The sequence below is a fragment of the Ursus americanus genome, chromosome 26, assembly GCF_024610735.1.
Source record: "Ursus americanus isolate L20-20 chromosome 26, mUrsAme1.1.p, whole genome shotgun sequence".
NCBI lineage: Eukaryota > Metazoa > Chordata > Mammalia > Carnivora > Ursidae > Ursus > Ursus americanus.
In genome coordinates, this window is record NC_142152.1 from 24,256,198 (window position 1) to 24,276,625 (window position 20,428).

General features: G+C 39.0%; 1 long non-coding RNA gene across 1 annotated transcript in view; it reads right to left on the bottom strand.

The window, feature by feature from the left end:
- Window positions 1-20,428, bottom strand: part of LOC148107702 (uncharacterized) — a 449,136-nt gene that overhangs the window by 51,866 nt on the left and 376,842 nt on the right. The gene's annotated exons all lie outside the window — the stretch shown is intronic.

Below are 20,428 nucleotides of genomic sequence, written 5' to 3' on the forward strand. Positions count from 1 at the left end.
CTGAAAGTTCCTACCCTGTATTCAAGGTTGGATGGCCTATCAACCAGCCTCCATCCTTAGGTGCTCTCCAAACATAAACTCAGTTGTGGATAAACAGGGCTCATTATAAATAAGAAGACACACCTTTCATCTTTATGGTTCTGAAGTGATTTCAGGAACGGAGAATAAGAGACCAAATATTATAATAATAGGTGCTCCCATTGCTCTTACCACTCAGGAAATTCCAAGGGTTTGGGGAGGTATAAGCCAGGAGGTGTGGACCAGACCAAATATATATGAAAAATACAACTTAGTGATGTGAATGGCCAAATACATATCATTTATAAATCACAATACTGCAGCAATGAATACCCGTATAGATTTCACCATTACCATTTTCTTATACATGTTTATCACCTGTCTAATTCTCTCTGTAATCACGAATCCATACATCTTCTCCTTCTAGGTTAGATCTTTTCCTACATTTCCAAGGAAATGGCAGACATCAGTGCACTTTCACTTAAATACTGGAACAAGCTTATCATTAACCAGAGCTCAATATTGGAATAGTTTTCTTTTGGTATAAAATTTATATATGAAGAAATGAACAAATCATAAGGGTATAGTCACTGAGATTTGACAAATGCATACATTTATGTAATCCAAACCCTACCAAGGTTTTCAACATTTCCATCAATTCAGAGACAACCTAGTACTGATTTTTCTACCCAAGATTAGATTTTTCTATTTTAGAACTTCATACACATGAAATGTTATGAGATGTTCTTTTTTTACGTAAGGCTTTTTTTACTCAGCATGATGATCCTGAGATTCATCTATGGTATGCATATATTAGTGTTCCATTTTGCTGAGTAGTATTCCATTTTATGACCATGGATGAGTAAACCACAATTTTGTATTCATTCTTCCATTGATGGACACCTCAACTCTTTCCAGGTTTGGGCTACTATGAATAAAATTTCCATGAACATTTTTATATAAATCATTCTGTGAACCAATGTTCTTAATTTTCTTGATTAATTTGTGCTTCTATGTTTATGTCTGTGGTCTCTTTTGAATTAATTTTTGGGTATGGTGCAAAGTAAGGGTAGAGATTCATTCTTTACATATGGATATCTAGTTTCTCAGCACTAATTTTTTGAAGACTACTGTCTTCCCTCCTTTCCCCATTGAATTGTCCTGGTATCTTATTTAAAATTTAATTGACCATATACATGTGTTTCTTTCTGGGTTTTCTACTCTGCCCTATTGATTTATATGACTATCCTTACACCAATACTACACTGTCTTGATTACTATAGCTTTATGGTAAATCCTATACCTTTGTTCTTATTTCAAAATGGGGTTTTTTTGTTTTGTTTTGTTTTTTAACTTTTCTAGATCCTCTACCTTTCTGTATAAATTTTATAATCAGATGATCAATTTCTGCCAAAAAGAACCTCTTGAGATTCTGCTTGGAATTGCATTCAACCTATAGGTACATTTGGGGAGAAACGATATCTTTATTAACATTGAGTTTCCATTTTGCAATTAAGGTCATTTAGTGGTTATTAAATTTCTAATATTGTGTTTTTCAATTCTGGAGTTTCCATTTGATTCTTCTCTTGAAATGTTATTTTCACTCCTTTTTTCCATTCAGTATGAGTATACTGCCCTTTATTTTATTGAGCACAGCTTTAAGGAATGTTTTAAAATACTTGTCAGCTACTTCTAATATCTGTGTCAATCATCTCGGGGTTATACATTCACACTTTCTATCTTCTTATGCCAAGTAGTTTTGGATGGTATCCCACACGTTATGGAAGTTACATTGTAGATGCTGTGGATTTATGTTCCTCTAAAATGAGTTGATAGTGTTGTTTGTTTAGTTTTTACAGGCAACAAACTTTGTTAGATTGCAAAGACCATTCTTTGGATGCCAATTCAAATTTAGTTCAGTTCTTTTATTCCCGATTTTCTTGGAGTCTGGCTCATACGTACATTGTTCAGGTGCCAGTGAGAACTTCAGGCAAAGTTTATACACAAAATGGGCAGCTTCTCCTCTCTGGTGCTTCTTCTTTCTGGGATCCCCCCCCGCCACGCTTTTGCTTTCTAGAGGTTGTCCCTCTCCAGTTTTGTCCTCTGGTGTTTAGGCCAGAAAGACTGTGAGTTTTCTGTTAGATTTTCACCCTCCCTAAGCTAAAAACTGGCAAAAAGAAAGAAGAAGCAGGAGGATGAGAAGGAGGAGGAAGAGGAGGAGATGGAAAAGAAGGGGGTGGAGAAGGAGTACAGGGGTGAAATATATTCAGCACCTTTTACTTCTCCCAAGTGTCAGCTCTCCTTCAGAATCAGCTTATGTTAATTCTCTAGCACTTTCAGGTACTTCCTTGTGTTTTGTCCAGCTTTATAGTTGCTATCTGTGGGAGATCACGTTAGGTAGGAGCCTACGTGGCCTTACCAGAAGCAGTGAAAAACAGAACATTTAAAAGAAGCTTGTAATTAGAGCCTATTGATAAAAAGAGGGCTGCATTTCTCTTAAAGAAAGAATGCTCAGGAAAAAATGGTCCTTTTGCTTAATATAAATATTAAGCCCAGGGCTAGAAGGGATAAGAGGTATTACAAATGAATGGGCTGCAAAAATTGATGTGCATAATAAAATATAGGAATATATAGGAACATAGTTCCCTCGGGATGAGCAGGGGTTGTTCTGAAATAAAGTATAGGGAAGAAGGGTGATACCAGAGTACCAGCAGAACTTGGCTGGAGTCAGGGTACTAAGAGATGAAACAGCTAAGAAAATAAAAGAATCTCCCATGTGGAAGAAACTTAGTCAGGACTGTCTGATATCCAAGTTTAAGTTGAATATCTGTTCTTGTTTTAAGCCTTCTCTTTATCCCAAACTGACAGTATATCCTACTAATTGTAAAAGAAAAAAGTGGGAGCATATTTTCTTCTTCACCTGATTACTTTCTTGTATTGATTACATACTACTTCTCTAGCAGGTATATTATTTGAAAAAATCATCACTAAATTAACTCGAGGACAACAGCCTCCTAGAAAGATTAATGATATATAATTTACCTTTATGAAAGAAGCAAGCATCCAATAAATTAGAAAACGCATACCATCACCCAAGTAAATTGTTAAATATCCCAAGTGCTTACCTTATTGAGTATTTGACAAATGGATTTCACATTCATTCAATTACATCAGTGTTATTTTCATGTCACTTGCTCTCTTGTTTGCATAAATGTATGTCTTTTCACTAACGATGTTATGTGTACTTAACACCATTCACTCTGTGTCAGGGAGGGACACTGAGCAAGGATAATCATGTGTAACAAGTACTACTACTCAGATTCTGATTTCAAGGACAGTCTTATTCTGTCTATATGGGATGCCAAAAGTTTAAATATTTTCATACAAGGGATTCCTTTATTATTTTCCACAAAACCCATGATTCTATAATCAGAAATATTTTTTTCCAAAGCAATCATTTTCTTTCTCATTTATGTAGGAAAAAAAAAAGAGTAATTGACCAGCAGAATTTATGCTCTCGTAAGAACAACAACTACATTGAAAGAATTTCATCTAGACACAAAATCTCTGTGGTTTGGTTACTGTACTAGTGTTTTCATAGTTAAGTACTTGGTATTTATTTTATTTTTAAAATAATAAAAATGATTCGCAAAGCCTACACCAAGATATTTGTTTTTATGTCCTCCCTTACCCCCAACTTCCATTCTTCTTCTAATAACCATACTTTTCTTGTCCTTTGATAAACAACCTCTCCACCTTTATTCACTTCCTAGGGTGGCCATAAGAAAGTACCACAAACTAGATGGCTTGAAACAACAGAAATGTACTATCTCACAGTTTTGGAGGCTAGAAGTCCAAAATCAAAGTGTCAGCAGGGCCATGTTCCTTCTGGAACCTGAAGAGAAGAATCTTTTTTTTTTTTTTTTGCTTCTTCTTTTCTGGTAGTTTACTGGCAATCTTCAGTGTTTCCTGGCTTGCAGCTACAAAATTCCAATCTCTGCCTCCAATACATTGTCTTCTTATAAGGACACCAGCCAGGTTTGATTAAGGACTAACCCTATTTTGGTATGATCTCATCTTGATTAATTATATCCACAATCACCGTATTTCCAGATAAGATCACATTTTGTGGTACCAGGGGTTAGGATTTCAAAATATCTTTTTGAAAGCCACAATACAACTCATAAAACCACCATTTTCAGTCTTCTGGATGGCTCTGATGCTACATTTGGCTCAAGAGATGGGCATGGGCCTTAGGTCTAGTCAATCAAAGCATATTCATCTTACCCAAGCTGCTTGGTTTCTGGTTGTGCATACGTATGAATCAGAGTGAACAAAATGCAATGGAGATTTTTCTGGGATTTCAAAATACAAGACACCCTTAATTTTATTTCATCTTAGGGGTGTATGAAGCCTGGCTTCACTTCTAGCAGTTCTCTTGCCATGAGGGGTGCTTATGTGTAGAGAATATGAAAGAGAGAGAGGGAGAGGGAGAGAGAGGGGATAGGAAGGGGAAGAGGGGGTTTTCCAGAAAAACAGAACAAAGAAATTGGGTCATGCAATTATGAAGGCTGAGAAGTTCCAAGATCTACAGTCAGCAAGCTGGAGACCCAAGAGAGCTGGTGGTATACTTCCAATATGAATGTGAACACCTGCAAAATGGGAGAACTGAGGCTATAAGTTCCAGGCCAGATACTGGCAGGCTTTAGACCCAAGAAGATTCTATTTTCAAGTTCCTGCCAGAAGGCAGGAAAAGATATATCGCAGCTCAAATAGCCTTTACGTGCCATTCAGGCCTTCAACTGATTGCCTAAGTCCCACCCACATTCAAGAAAGTGATCTGCTTTACTCAAGCTACTCATTCAAATGTCAATCTCATTCAAAAACGCCCTCACAGAAACACCTGAAGTAATATTTGCCCAAATATCTCAGCACCCTATGACCCCATCAAATCAATACATAAAATTAATTATCATAGAGACAGAGAGACCAGTTTCTTCGCCACAGCTTGAGCTCCTAAATTCATCCAAGCATTCATGAAGCTCTACCCTTCGGCTTTTCAAGAAATGACCAATATATTCCCTTATTTCTTAAGTCATTTCAGTTGTCTTCTCTAATTTAAATATCCCTTATTATCTTCATAATATCCCAGGACCCATCATCTCTAAGTGGAAATCACTGGCAAATACCATAGCTGAGATTATAGTCTTCATCTGCCATCATCCTCTGGCCTTTGGGAGCAACCTTAGCTCTATGCTCCATGAGGCTGTCCTAGAAAAGCTTGCACCACAGTCACCTATTCCTTAAACAACAGAAATAACATGCTGTTGTGTTACTTTTCACCTCACTAAGGAAAGAATTTCTTTCTTTGGGCTAGAATATGCTTGCTACTTATGATTTTTCAGAACCTTTCTATTATTCATAGTTGTGTCCTCAGACCAAAATATCTCACTGAAATATTAAAAACACAATCAGCTAATAGTCCAGGAGAGCAGATAACTCTATGTCTTAGCATAATGATTAGAGGATTTATGCAACCCAAGCAGAGATTCGAAATTCTCTACAATTTCATGCAGTCTATAAGTTGACATTTTTCTAGCCCTTGAGATGTCTGCATTTATGCTCTATAGAGAGAGAACTCAATCAACCAAGCAATACAATCAGTCTGTTTTCTTTAACACTTGCTTTCTGTAAAGTTTTTTGATTGCAATGACACACAAACATAAAGAAAAAAATTGCTCTCCACGAGACAGAAACTATACCAACTCAAGGATAAAATAAATCATCTAAAGGAAGTAAGAGTGCCAAGTGTTGCTAAAAAGATTTCATTTTACTCAGCGGATATCTCAAAGTTTGCCCCACCCTGTTTGACTTCATTTGGGGTCCTGCTGCTGTTCTTGCAAGTTAATTTCATTACTCAAGAATGAGGTTGAACTTCTGCATCATGGGCTCACGGCCACCCAGGCATATATAGATGTTTCTGGAAAGTTTCTTATAAGTTGAGTCATGTCAGAGGTTTGCTAGAGGAAATTGTTATCTAAAGGAATTATATAAGAAAAAAAATGTAAAACCAAGGCATCTATTTGGTAAAATAAAATGTCCTCAGACTTTATATATAAAATTTGTTTTTTCTTATTTTGGACTTGCTTTAAGTAAGTCTAGAGTTCTCTTTCATGAAATCGAGCTTTCAGACCGCACTAAAGCAAGCGAGAACAGAGCAGGTTGTACCTAGCTAACTGAGGACTGTACATCAGTGAAATCAGTGTCTTTCCCTATTTTCCCTTTAAGGCTGATTTTAAATGTTTAGATTGAAATTTTTATTTATATAGGGATAATATATTTTTATTTGGTAAACAAGTTTATTTTTAAAAGTTGTATGGAGAGAGAAAATAAATCCTAGCTAGAGAGTTTTGGACACATTCTACTGCAAGTGACAGAAACCCAATTCAAAGTAGTTTGAGAAAACAGAAACAAACAAGGATAATTTACCAACTCATTGGATGGTTAGTAGGTTAGGAATATCTAGTTTCTCAAAGTCTTGCTGATAATCAGAACACCCAACCTTTCATCAATTTTTGAAACATAAAAAAAATGTATTAAAAAATGTCCTCCCCTTCATTAGTGATACTGAAATATTTTCATGTTTATTAGCTAAATTTGGTTCATTTTCTTTTATTGATTGCCCGTTTGTTCATTTTAATTGAAATGTTTTTTATTTATTTTTATTTTTTATTATTATTATTGTTTAAGATTTTATTTATTTATTTGACAGAGAGAGAGAGAGAGACAGCCAGCGAGAGAGGGAACACAAGCAGGGGGAGTGGGAGAGGAAGAAGCAGGCTTCCTGGGGAGGAGCCTGATGCGGGGATCGATCCCAGAACTCCAGGATCACACCCTGAGCCAAAGGCAGACACTTAATGATTGAGCCACCCAGGTGCCCCAAATTGAAATATTTTTAAATTAGCAATACTGATCCTTTTGTTATCAAAGGTTATATATGTTTTCCTGTTGTCTTTTGACCTTTAGTGCGGATTTTATTTTGCTTACCATTTTAAATTTTTTACATAGAAAACTCCATCAGTTTTTCCTATATGGAATTATGGGTTACTGGATACAGAAAAGCCTACTTTTGAAAAGCCTTCAAAATTATTTTTTTTTAAGTTTTCATTTTTTCCATTTAAATATTTTATCTGGGGTTTTCTTGTAGACGTCTGTCTGGCAAATTTTTCACATTTTACATCGTTGGTGCTGCAATTGGTCATAAAAAGTGACATGGGAACAGAGACAAGGAGATGGCAAATTTGACCTGGCAGGAAAAAAAAAAAGAAGGTATATTTGCTTATTTTCTTTTGGTTTTATTAACTATTAGTCAGAATTCTTTTGGTGTAGTGAGGTAGTTATCTGTTGCTATGTTAAAAACAATAGAAGCAAAACCAAAAAACTACCCCTTAGAACACAATGACTTAAAAATATACTATTTCTACCCTCACAGTTTCTTTGGGTCCTGAGCTTTGACTTCTCTGAGTGCTTCCGCCTCCAGGGTCTCTCATAAATTGTAGTCAAGATGTATTGCTGGAGCTGTAATCATCTGAAAGACTGAGCTACAGTTTCTCACCCAAACGTCTGCCAAGGTGTGGCCAGTGAGTGCCCAGCTCCATCTAAATGGGGCCTCTCCTCAGGACCACGCGAGTGTCCTCAGGAATGGTACTGGTTTTCGCCAGACCTAGTGACCCAAAAGAGAGCAAGCTCAGTGCAAAATAGCCTTTCTATGATATCTGCCCTTGCAAGTCAAATTACATCACTTCTGCCACATTCAGTCTTTTAGATGAAAGTTACTCAGGTCTCAAGTAAAGTTGTCAGGAGTGAACATCATCTCCGAGCTCAGCTTTCTATGTTGATTTTAGTCCGAGACAGTCCTTTTCTTGGGTTGTAAGACGATGCCAACTTTGGTGACCACATGCTATCAACCTGATATGCTGATTTTCTTAGTTCTGGGGTCACATGTTCCACTGCTAAAGCTGCTGGTGAAGCCAGAACCAGGCCATGTAAATTAAGAGTGAAGAAAGAAACCCTGCACAGAAAATAGAGATATGTATGGAAGAAGGTGGAATTGATGCTGGTGAGGGGAAAAAACAAAACAAAACATCGTCTACTCTATATCCAGGTTTACACACACCTGAATGACATAGGTGTATGGTTTAGATTATAATTCTTATCGGGCAGAAATTATGTTTCTCAAATTTACTTTAGATAGTGCTAATTATGGTATCATACACAAAGATGTATCTACCCAGTGCTTCTGAATGATTATTGATGAATGGTTTCGGATTATTTGACCATAGATGTTTCTAGCCAGGAGTCATATAGAAATACAGAAGATCAGAATGCAGAGAGCATGACTAAAGGCAGCCTGGGTTTAATGGGTATTGAAATAAGAACTGGGCATTGCTGGGAGATCTTTACAGCAACAGTGGAAACAGCACCGTTGAATAGGTGGCAAAGCCTAGCTTTTGTTGTCCCTATAACCACTGAAGAAGAATAATGTCAAATCCCACCATGAACACATGCCTCAAGTCAATTTAAAAAATTGAAAATACATGATTATCTATGCCCTTTTTATTGCATACGTTCCCTTATGTTTATACAAATTTAATAGTAACATGTCACAAACTTACACTACAATCTCCCCAAAGTTGACAAATATTACAGAGATTTGCTAATGTTACACTGTCATGAAAATTCCTCTGTGCTGCAGACGACTCTTGACAACCAAGCCACAGAGATTTCTTACCTCTCACACCATCATTCAAAGCATCTATTTAGCTCACTGGCTGGGAAGAGATAGCAGTGAAGGACCACACACAGAAAAGAGGAGGGAGTACCGTAGTTTCCCACAGACATTACTGCACGGGGAATGCCCGTGTCAACAGCAACTCCAGCCGAAAGGTGAAGTCACCCAAGGGGATCCAACAATTAGTACGATTCATGTCAGTTCACACTGTTGCTTTTTAAACAAGTTCCTTGCGATGCAGCTGCATATGCTCAGACACAACTGATTGTGTGTTTAGCCACATTGTTGGCATAACTTGAGGCATTCTAAAGCCAGTTCTGTTCCCCAAATGCCCCTTTTACTCCACACAAAGGCTGAAGTCCCATAAGAGTGATGCCTTCAGATAAGGTTTTTGTCATAATGCTAAGGAAAACAACAGAAGGTGAATAGCTCCAGAATGGGTTCTTAAGCACACAACAATGCCTAGGAAATGGGCTTACTAGTTCCCTTCTAAACTGCTACCTGTTGCACAGAAGAGAGGCAGTCCCATGGCATTTTAAATTTCTGCATGGTCCCATGATGGACACATAAGGATACATGGCCCCTGGTGTGGGAGAATGAAGATGATGGTGTAGAAGAAGACGTAAAAGAGAGAGAAGGATGGGATTGAGGACAAACATTATTTATTTCAGTAATATGGCCAGGGGAAGCCCCTACTCATTTGCTAGGAGGTAGGAATTGAAGCATTAGCCTATGATATCAGATTGGTTAGTCAACTGTGGCCTTTGATTCCATCTTCACTGTATTAATCAGGGTTCTCCAGAGAAACAGAACCAAGGTGGTATGTGTGTGGAGATTGATAGACAGGTATAGATAGACTTTTAAAGATTGCTCATACAACTATGGAAGCTCGCAAGTCTAAGATCTGCAGGGTATGCTAGAGACCTAGGAAAGAGCTGATGTTGTAATCTTCTGGTAAAATTCCTCTTGCTAGGGAGAGGTCAGTCCTTTTTCTTTTAAGACCTTCAACTGATTAGATGAGGCCCACCTACATTCTTAAGGGTAATCTATTAAAAGTCCACTGATTTAAATGTTAATTTCATCTAAAAATACCTTCACAGAAACATCTAAAATAAAGTGGGACCAAACATCTGGGTACTGTGGCTTAGCCAACTTGACACATAACATTAACTATCATATTCTTTGTAGCCACTGATGGAGAAAAAATGGTTTCAGGACCATATCCTCCAACTCTTTATTGCCTAACAACAACAACAAAAAAAGGCTCTCTGGGTGAAGTTTTCAGTCATGGCTCTCAAACACTATGGTCACAGAAATGTGACATGCAATGAAGATTTGGCAAAATGATGGCCTTTGTCTTATTTAGGGCAGTTCATTGAGCCACATAATTTGAAGACATAAAATATTTTGCCCCATGTCAAAGGTAATGCAGCTCACACAGATGCCAATTTTCAGCCACTGGGGTACAATAATTAATGTTCAACGATCTGCTGACAGGCACAGACCTTATAGATGTTCACTTTTATATAATCATATTTATTTGTTTACTCAGTCTATAAAAATATTTAATGCCTATAATGTGCTGGTATGTGAGTTAGATGCTAAATATATGGAGATTAATAACTTGAAAATCCCTTTCTTCACAATTACAATGAAGAGGCAGATTACTATGGGCCCATTCCTCTCCTCCAAAAGAAAATGGAAAGTGTTTTGGAAAGCCCTAATTCACTCTGGAGGAATTAGGTAAAGGAATGATTTTCTGAGGTGATTCCTGAAAGTAAAAATAATAATTAATAATTATTAATAAGTAATAATTATTAAATATTATTGCTAACAATAAGTAATACTAATAGAAAAGTAGCAAAGATCCCTTGAACACTTTTCATATACCAGGCATGGTTACAAACACTTTACAGGTATTCATTAATTTAATGAGTAATCCTTTACCAGAAGCTTGGGGTGGGATGGCATTCTAGGTAAGAGGCACAGCACCTACAAATGTGGTGGCCTGAGACAGATGGACCCCCTGAAAAACTGCAAGTAACTTAGTAGTGGAACATACAAGGCTCCTACGCAGAGTATCAGTAAATAAGACTGAAGAGCCTGCCGGCTGGAGATCCCCATTACCAACAGGCATTGTCCCGCTTAGCCACTAGATTCTGCACCCACACTCAGTGCTTCGATTATGCAGTAGTTCACCCAACCCAACCGACCCAGATGCTCTGAAGGTAGTTATCTGTGTATTTATGGTGTCAATTGCTTCAGGGTCTCAACGTGTTTCCTTTGTTACCCAAGTCAACTAGGAGCACCCAGAATCATTGCCACCATCACTGCTACCCTCGCCTTTGGTGCATGCGGGTTAGGAATTGTTAAGAACTTCTCTCTTTGTCAACTGGATTCTATATATTCTATCAATGTATATATACATATACATACAAATCATATCAAAGGATTTGGAGTAACAGGAAAGGTCATTACATGCTGACTCTACCATTATGATAATTTTGGCTACTGAGTCGATGCCTCGATCATTCATTGTTTTCAGGTTTTCTGATGATGTTGGTTGCACTGGACTCATGTATTGAAATCCTCCTGACCTTGGAAGCAGTGACTCCATTTGTTTCCTCATCTCAAGACTTGAGAGGCTGTTTATTCTGTCTCTGTACTTTGAGAGCAGAGAGAGACAGCATCGGAATCTGCTGACTGTCCCCCTAGGACCATAAATCTTCTTTCTTGATGGTCTTTGTCTAGTGTCCTTTCAAAGACTCTCCGTCAGTTCCCTGCTGAGGATCAAAGGATAGAACAGAATGGCTTAATATGCAAACATGGTAGCTTATAAACTGCTGACATCCCAGGCGAGAAGCCCTTTTGGGTACTTTAACATTCCTTTTCATATTCTTCCTCTGTTCTCTGTGCCTTATGTCTTTGTCAGGGTCTGGGTGGTGGCAGGCCAAAGCTGTTCAAGAGCTCAGGGACTCAGAGACAGTGTGGAAGACAGAGGAATTTCTAAAGTCAGAGTGACGGTCATAACAGAAGTCCAGGAAGTTGGAAAAAAACCCTAAGCAGATTCGTCTCTAAGGTCAGTTATTGAAGGAATGAAAAGTCAAGATATTTGAAGTAGAGGAACTGCCTTGTAGGAGAGGGCAACCAAGCAGAATGTCAGCCCAAAGGGTCTCAGATTTCTTCTCAAGTTCTCTGGGTTTTCTATCAGAATTTCTGTGATTTTGCCTGAAGTAGCGTTTTGGGGTTACTGAGGGACCCAGGCCTCATCTTCCCCTTACCCTTGGTTTTCTTTCTTGTTCTGCTTCCTGCATATCGTTTAAAACTATGTTTATTTTCTTTCCAAATTGTAGAAACGTTGCTCTGACATCATTTCCTTAGTTGCTGTATCTTACTACTTTAGTAAAATGCCATGCTCCAAATCCTCCAGGACTGACTTTTTTTTTTAAAGATTTTATTTATTTATTTAACAGAGACAGCCAGCGAGAGAGGGAACACAAGCAGGGGGAGTGGGAGAGGAAGAAACAGACTCATAGCAGAGGAGCCTAATGTGGGGCTCGATCCCATAATGCGGGGATCACGCCCTGAGCCGAAGGCAGGCGCTTAACCGCTGTGCCACCCAGGCGCCCCTCCAGGACTGATTTTTAAACCAGTAAAACACACTCTGTTTCCAATAGCATTTTTTAAAATCAAAGTTTGATTGATACAAAATTTATATACCACAAAAGTCATGTAAAACATACAATTCAGTAATTATCTTCATGGGGTTGTCCAACTATTACCACTATCTAATTTGAGAACACTTTCATCACTCCCATAGCCATTAGCAGGTGTTCACCATTCCCTCCTTCCCTCAGCCTCTGGTAATCCTGATTCTATTTTCTGTTTTTATGGATTTGCCCACTCTGGATATTTCATGTAAATGAGATTATACAATATGTGGCTTATTTCGTGACTGGATTCTCTTTCACTTGGAGTAATACCTTCGAGGTTCTTCCATGTTGTAGCATGTGTCAGTAATTCATTCCTTTTCATCGTTGAGTAGTATTCCACCGTAGAAACATACCACATTTGATTTTATGTTCTTTAGTTAATGGACATATGGGTTCTTCCTGACTTTTGGCTATTATGAGTCATGCTTCTAAGACCATTCGTGTATAGATCTTATTGTAGATATAAGTTTTCAATTCTCTCGAGTATATACCTACTGGTGGAATTATTGGGTGATGTAGTAAGTCTGTTTAACCTTTTGAAGAACTTCCAGTCCATTTTGTTTTCATGTTGACCAGTAGTATACAGATTTCCAGTTTCCCACATTCTTGTCAACAGTTCTTACATGTCTTTCTGCTTATAGTTATCCTACTGTGTACAAAGTGGTATCTCATTGCAGGTTTGATTTGCAATTCCTTGCTGGCTAATGATGGGGAGCATCTTTTCATGTGCTTATTGGCCATTTGTGTATCTTCTTTGGAGAAAGTCTATGCAGAGACTTTGATCATTGCTTAAATTGGGTTGTCTTTTTATTGGCGAGTTGTAAAAGTTCTTTATATATTCTAGATGTAAGTCCCATATCAAATACATGATTTGCAAATATTTTCTTCCATTCTGTGAGTTTTTTTTTTTTTTTACTTTCTCTATGGTGTCCTTTGAAGCACAAGTTTTTAATTTTGACGAAGTTCAGCTTAACTATTTTCTTTTGTCACTTGTGCTTCATATTTGGTTCTCAATATACCTCAGGTATTGTTGGAATTTAGAAAAACCCTGCTTTCTATCCACACAGATAAAGATTTTTATCTCACTGCGGACTTAGGAAAGTCCAAATTCAAGGCTGAAAAATGTCTAGTACAAAAAGGCAGTAATCCTTTATGGAAGGTCTCCTTTTGGGTTTAAGAGACAGAAGAGATTGCTTTTTGCTGCGATGGAAAAAAGACATATCAAAAACATGTTTTCAACTTACATAAGGTTTAGATGGAGAAAGATCACGGACCTACGCAAAAGACACAATGCTGAAAGGACTGGTTGAAATCTGAGTCAGAGCTGGGAATGTGTGGTGAAGGACTGAATGCCAAGGCAAGGATGAATGATATTCTCTCATGAAGGAACCATTCAATATTTTTGGGGGAAAAGTAGAACATGATTCCTTTGGGGATTTATGAATGTTAATTAGACTGCAGTCTGGAGAAATTATTGCAAAAAAGACGGTATAGAGGGAAGAAGGCCAATCAAGAGTCTATGGCAATGGGTTAGGGGAGAGTTAGTACAAATGGCAAGGTTGTTAGTAAGAGTGGAGCAAGGAAAGAGGATGGCACAGGGGCAGCAGTGGTGTCTCTATGGCGTCCCTGGCAGCTGCTGGGATGCCAAGTGGGGGCTGACAACAGGAGCAAGAAAACAAGCTAGTTTAAATAAGAAAAATCTTCCTGATTAAATAGATAAAGAGCCATTTTGAAGTAATCGTGGTGCATTGTTCGGATGTTCCAGACAGTTTGGAGCTTCCTTAATCAAAAATAATCTGAATTATATTGTTTTTGAAAAATATTCCTGTAAATTTTTTTCTAGCCCCCAGGACAGGATACTTTTGAAAAGGGGAATTTGTTCATATTGCCATTTTGACTCTAGCTGTAATGAAGAAAGGAGCCTGAACTCTATTTTCAGCTCCTTATGGAAACATCTTAAAATTCTCATTTCTCTATGCAAATTAAAGCCACCTTAAATGGTAGTATGTGTTTTCCTCTTAAAGACAGGAAAAAAAAAAGTTGTACATATGTGACTGCAATAAGATATGAGACAGTGTTCTTCAGGATATACTCTCGTACTTATATATTGCCCCACTGTAGGCCCTGGGGGTTTCTAACAGACATTACATTTGTACAACAGATCTAAAGGACTGAAAAGAAATTCATTCTTTCTGGTTCTTCTTCCCATAAGCTCTGAAGCACAAAGATAGCTAGCTTAGCTTCAGATTTAAAGAATTCAAGAAAAGGTAAGCAATATATGTATCTATAGACATTCAATTAGACATTATTTACCGTATTTCCCACACAGATGTATGGTGAAATCAGCTTTAGGGCTGATTCTAATTGTGCTCTAGATGGCAGCTTTTTGCTTATATGTTTGTTTGTGTGGATCTATTTTCGTCACAGGAACTTACAGGAACATGACAAGTGCTGTGGACTCTTTCCCGGAAAGCACGCCAGATTTTGCATATACGTTTAGGGGGCATGCAGGTTTCCTTAAAACCCAATCTCACTCTGTGAAGAGGCCTCTAGTAGCATCACACTCGAATACTGCAGATACTCTGAGATACCAGTCTCAAAATGGTTACACGGGCAGGCCTGTCTAAAAACCATGCACAAATTACATTAAAAAATAATAAAAAGTCACCAAAACAAGGTGAGGCATTAATAAGACCCCGGATAACTTCTAATGTTTTCATCACTTAACAAAAATCATGTGCAGTCAACTCTTTATTATTCCCAAATAATATAATAAATTCTATAATAGGACATAAATCAAGAAGATGTGGAGATGTGATAAGCTACCCTATTCTGTTTGTCTACGCCGAACTAGGCTGGTACAAGATACGTGCCTAAACCAAGATCTAAGTGAGCATGAATTATTTTCAAAATTGTACTTGTTCTTTGGTGGGAATTAAGTGCTTTAATTTAAGAGCACTTTTACTAGACTGCAGATAGAAGTATTACAAAGGTGCTGGTCCTACAAGCATATAATAAAATTGGGGGGTACTTGATCAGGCCTTAAGCTTTCAGCCTGGCAACAGGGCAGTCTGTGGATTCCTGGTTGCTAGTGTCTATTGGGAGCAGCCTCTGTCCCAGGATCGAGCTCACAGTATCCAGATGGATGAGCCCAAGATTGGAGATCACTGTACTGGCTCCCATAGCCTCTGATATGAAAGGGGTCCAGAAGCACCTCATGCCTTCCAAAGTGGAGAGGTTGGTGAGGGTAGTGGGTCAGCAAACACCTGGCTCTGAGCTACAGAAAGAACAGAAGAGGGGAGCTTTATAAGAGGCAATGCTCATGGCAGGACCTCCAGGAATGATTATACGGGTTGGCCCTATGCCAAGGAGCTCGCTGAAGGGGTGTGCCGCTACCATCTAGCTCGCGTTCAGCCTGCAGACGCATGCCCTCCGGTACGCCTTCTGTGTGTAGCTGCGGGAGGAATTTCTCTCTGATCCTGACAAATGCCCTTGTAGGCTAGCGATGGCCCCGATTCAAGGACAGTGGCAGAAACTGCGGTCCTCCTGAAGTCAGTGGAACAGACTGCATCACCACCCAAGTCAGCACTGAGGGAGACTGAGTCTCAGAGGGAAGAGGAAGACAACATGAAAATCAGGCCAACCCCAAAGCCTTGAGGTCAGCTCCCCTTTGAACCCAGACTCTACCTCAGGAGGTAAGAAGTAGAGCAGAGTGTCAGCCCTGGCAGAAAATCCAATTTTCAACTGTCTGAAGATTTACCCAAACGAGACTAATCAACCTCAAACAAATGGTAGGAAGTCAGAGTCTGCCGTAACTCAAAACGTGTCCCTACTTCCTCCTCCAGCAGACACACGCAGCCTTCGAAACTTGTTAGGATGGGTTTCATATGGGAGGTGATAATGCTTAGAGAAAACAAAGATCCCTAGTCCTTTTTGCAAGACTTAGTGGAGTATGTGACTTTTTGACTTGTATATCTGTTCTCCCATAATGTCTATAAGCCTCCCTCTCCACATTTGTGTGTTTACTTGTATATTCCCTGAAGCTCTCAACATGCTTTGTCCATAGAAGACGCTCAGCAAATTTGCATAGGGGGTGCTTCATCAATGGCTGAGAATGTAATGAGGCACGTTTCCCTCTTTCACAGAGACTGGCTGCCTTTCAGACTCCAAATAACTTATGTCTTTGTTTTCATCACATTTTATGTCTTTGTTGTCAGTGTTTTGGGTTTTGGCAGAAGAAGAGAAGCGGCAAACCTGTTAGTTGTGTATGTGTAATATATACACTCAAATGTTGGCATATCCACAAGCTAAGCCTGATAAAAATCTGTTCAACAATCTTACTAAATTGGTTCTTTAATCCTGTGAAAGGAGAAAAATACTGGGAGAGGAATAGAAGTCTTAGAAGATGCTGGCTTAGCAATTCTGAAAGCTAATTCTGAAGATTTCTCTAATTAAGTTGGAAACAGTAAGGCACACTTCTCCCCAGCATTCCTATTTCCAAAGCAATGCTGCACTCATGGCCCTGGTAGCAGTACGTGATCTCTTTAGAGGACGGTATTACTACCTCCTACCTTGAGTTTGTGAATAGTATCTATGACACACCCGGACAGAAGCAGCTAGACGAGGCGCCAATATGAGAGGCTGAATCCATTGTCTGCCTAGAATATACAACATTGACCATGTAACATTTTACTCTGGTGAAATATCTTTGGATATTTATTGATTTCTTTGAAATTAGTGATAATTGGAGATCATTTTCCTTTTTAAAATGAAAATCTTTATCTTCCTTAGTTCCCTTTGGTTAACCTCCAATACTTAAATTTTAATTTTTAACAGTTCATTCTATAAATATGATACTTTTTTTTTTTTTTTTGCTACATGTTTTTCACTGTGTATGTAGCCCCACGCCAGTACACACAGGTTGCCTTCATGGTTTTTAGAGCTATTACACTGCACAGTCCCAATGTAAGTGTCCATCAACACAAAATGGGTTAATACAGTTTTTCCCTCTTTAGTGTTTTTACAATCAATGCTCTTATAAACATCTTAAACACATATTTTTGTCCATTTTTCAGTAAATTTCTCAGGGTGTCTAGAAATAGAATTGCCAAGTCTAATTGTATGCACCTTTAAACTGTTGATTTGTACTGCCAAGCCAATCTAGTATAGTTACACTACTCTAGACACAGATCTGGTTACTCCCCATCCTTTGTTAAATCGTGACACATAGAGGAAATGATAGTATTTACATGGCATGAAGTGAAACAGAGGCAGGTGTTCTCAGCCAACCAGCCAGCTACAGCTACCTTTAAGGTTGGAGTACCAGTTCACTCTCAGCCCATTTTTGAACCACCATTCAGGAAGTGCTGTTCTAACAGGATGTCCAAGTTTATTATCGATATTTTTAAAAATCTCCAATCTAATTTGCAAAAAAAAGTCCACATTTCTAATTTTGTAGTTCCTTAATAATCAGTGATGTTGAACAACGTCTTCTGTACAACTTGCTGTATTTTTCTAAGAATTAGCTCTACACGGGCTTTGGCCATGTAGCACCAACCTGATGTTGCTAACCCCCACACTTCTGAAACTCTTTCTGCTGGCTAATCTCTCTCCCCACATCCTCTGAATCATAGTTCCTGAGAATTCAGTGCACAGTGGGGTTGGGTATGCTTAGTAGTTACTCCTCTGTGGTTGCTGTCCTGCTCAACACGGCTGTCCGCCACTCTGGACAGTCCTCCTTTACAGTTCCAAACACGGTGTTAACATAAGTCTGCTTTGAGTTGTAAATGTTTTAGGAAATCTGGAGATCATAGGGGCTTACATCTTGGACTAGCCAATAAATTAAAACGAGGTATCAGACTTCACTGTTCCTGAGGTTCTTGCCCATGCTACCCCAGGGGGAGACCCTGAGCTGTCCTGCATCTGCCCTTCTCTTGCCCAAGCCTCTTTCACATCTTTTCCACGTCTCTGCCCTTCGCAGAGTTCCAGGTCCTACAATCTCTCTACAAACCCTAAAGTTCTGTTAGTGGAAATGCAAGGCAATCTCGATCTCATACCTAAGCTTTTCAATTAGGCTCAACCCAGAGAGTCTTTTTCTCAGATGAGAAAATCTATCAAGGTGTTGCCTGAACAAAAAACCCACTCTCTTCCATGATAAAGGATAAAAAGACTTTTTTATCTTTATCTTTTTAGACTTTTTTGTCTTTTGCTCATTTGTATTGTGTTTTTACAGGAGCTCTCCTCCCATTTCTCTAGTGGGGTGTTTGTTTTTCCTTTTCACATGTGAAAGTTCTATAGATCCCATTTCTACCACATAGAAGCTGCAGGCTCTGGATAATTATTTTAACTTCTCTGTGCCTCAGTTTTGTCATCTGAGTCTCGAATAGCACATACTTCATGAGATAGTGGGGTAAGTGAGTTAATATAAGTTTATTACCATGTCTGGCACCTAGTAATCACTGTATATTTAATAATCTGACATTTCTTATTATTACTAAGAATATTAAACTCTTCACATTACAAATAGTTTTCACAGTTTGTAATCTGTGTTTTTAATTTGGACAGTCTTGTATTCTGTGAAAATTCTTGTGTGAGCTGTCAAGTTTTTTCCTTTATGGCTTCTGGCTTTAACTTCATGCTAAGACAGTCTCCACCTCAAGTTAATCTTTAAAAATTCATCTGTACTGTTATATTTACTGTTAAATTATTATTCAACCTGTAAATAGTTGTTTAAAGTGCCAGAGAGGGAATATAGCACCCCCACGCCCCCAAGGAATATTTTTATATCGACATTATGAAGGTGTTCCTTAAATCCTAGATTTAATAAAGACAACAAAAAAGTCACCTTAGAATGACTGGACTTTGTCATCCCATAGCATGGGTTGAAATAATCCAAAATTATAAACCTCAATCGGCGGGTTCTTACTTTAACTCCTAGACTGTCCTCAGGAAGGTATTTACGAAAATGAGCCCCGTTGCCTGGAGGACGTTATCCTCGCAGAGTTGGGTTCTCCTCTGTTCCTATTCAGCTTGGTCCTCGCTTAACCGAGGGCTCCACACTCTCGCTGTGAATTCAGAGCAATTGTAGCAACAAGCCTTAAAGTCCTCGACATGAGTAGAAAGTCCTTAGTACAAGGGGCTAACTGTTCCACGCAGACCAAATACAGGCTCTCCCGCAAACTGCCCATGACCATCTGCGCCTGATTCCGCTCGCGATCGCAGATCCAGCCGCAGGGAAACCTAAGGGGACCTATTCTCCGCTCCAGTCAGCGGCGTTCCTGCTGCGGCCGCCAGGGGCTCAGCCACAGCTCCTGTTTCTCGGGACTCAGGGTCTCTCCGCTTGCATGGAAAGTAGCAGTAGAAAGACAGCTTCTCAGCCGGTTCCTGCAACTCTGCCCAGCCTTGCACGGGTCCATGACGCTTGCTGGGTCACATTATCACATCCGCCCCTCAGAGATTTTTAAAGCGCGAGCTTTACTGTGAAACTATTTCATGCCCACTGGGGCTAGATTGCATTCTCCTGTGTGGGGGCCCTCGAGGAAAACGAGGTGTGCAAATTTGTACTGCATAGCACCCAGCCCTACATGGAGTGAGCGGAATGAGCAAGTGTGTAACAGAGAGGTGAGAAATCACTCTTGAATAGATGGTTACAGAGCCTGGAACTTCATCCTCCTCTTGGAAGGAGGCTTTCTTGAGAAGACAGTGTTTGCATTTAAATGAAATTAGGCATAAGCATTTTTCAATTTTAAATCAGAAAACTTAGTATTTTGTTGTTGTTGTTTTTTAGATTTTTATTTATTTATTTGACAGAGAGAGACACAGCCAGTGAGAGAGGGAACACAGGCAGGTGGAGTGGGAGAGGAAGAAGCAGGCTCCCAGCGGAGGAACCTGATGTGGGACTCGATCC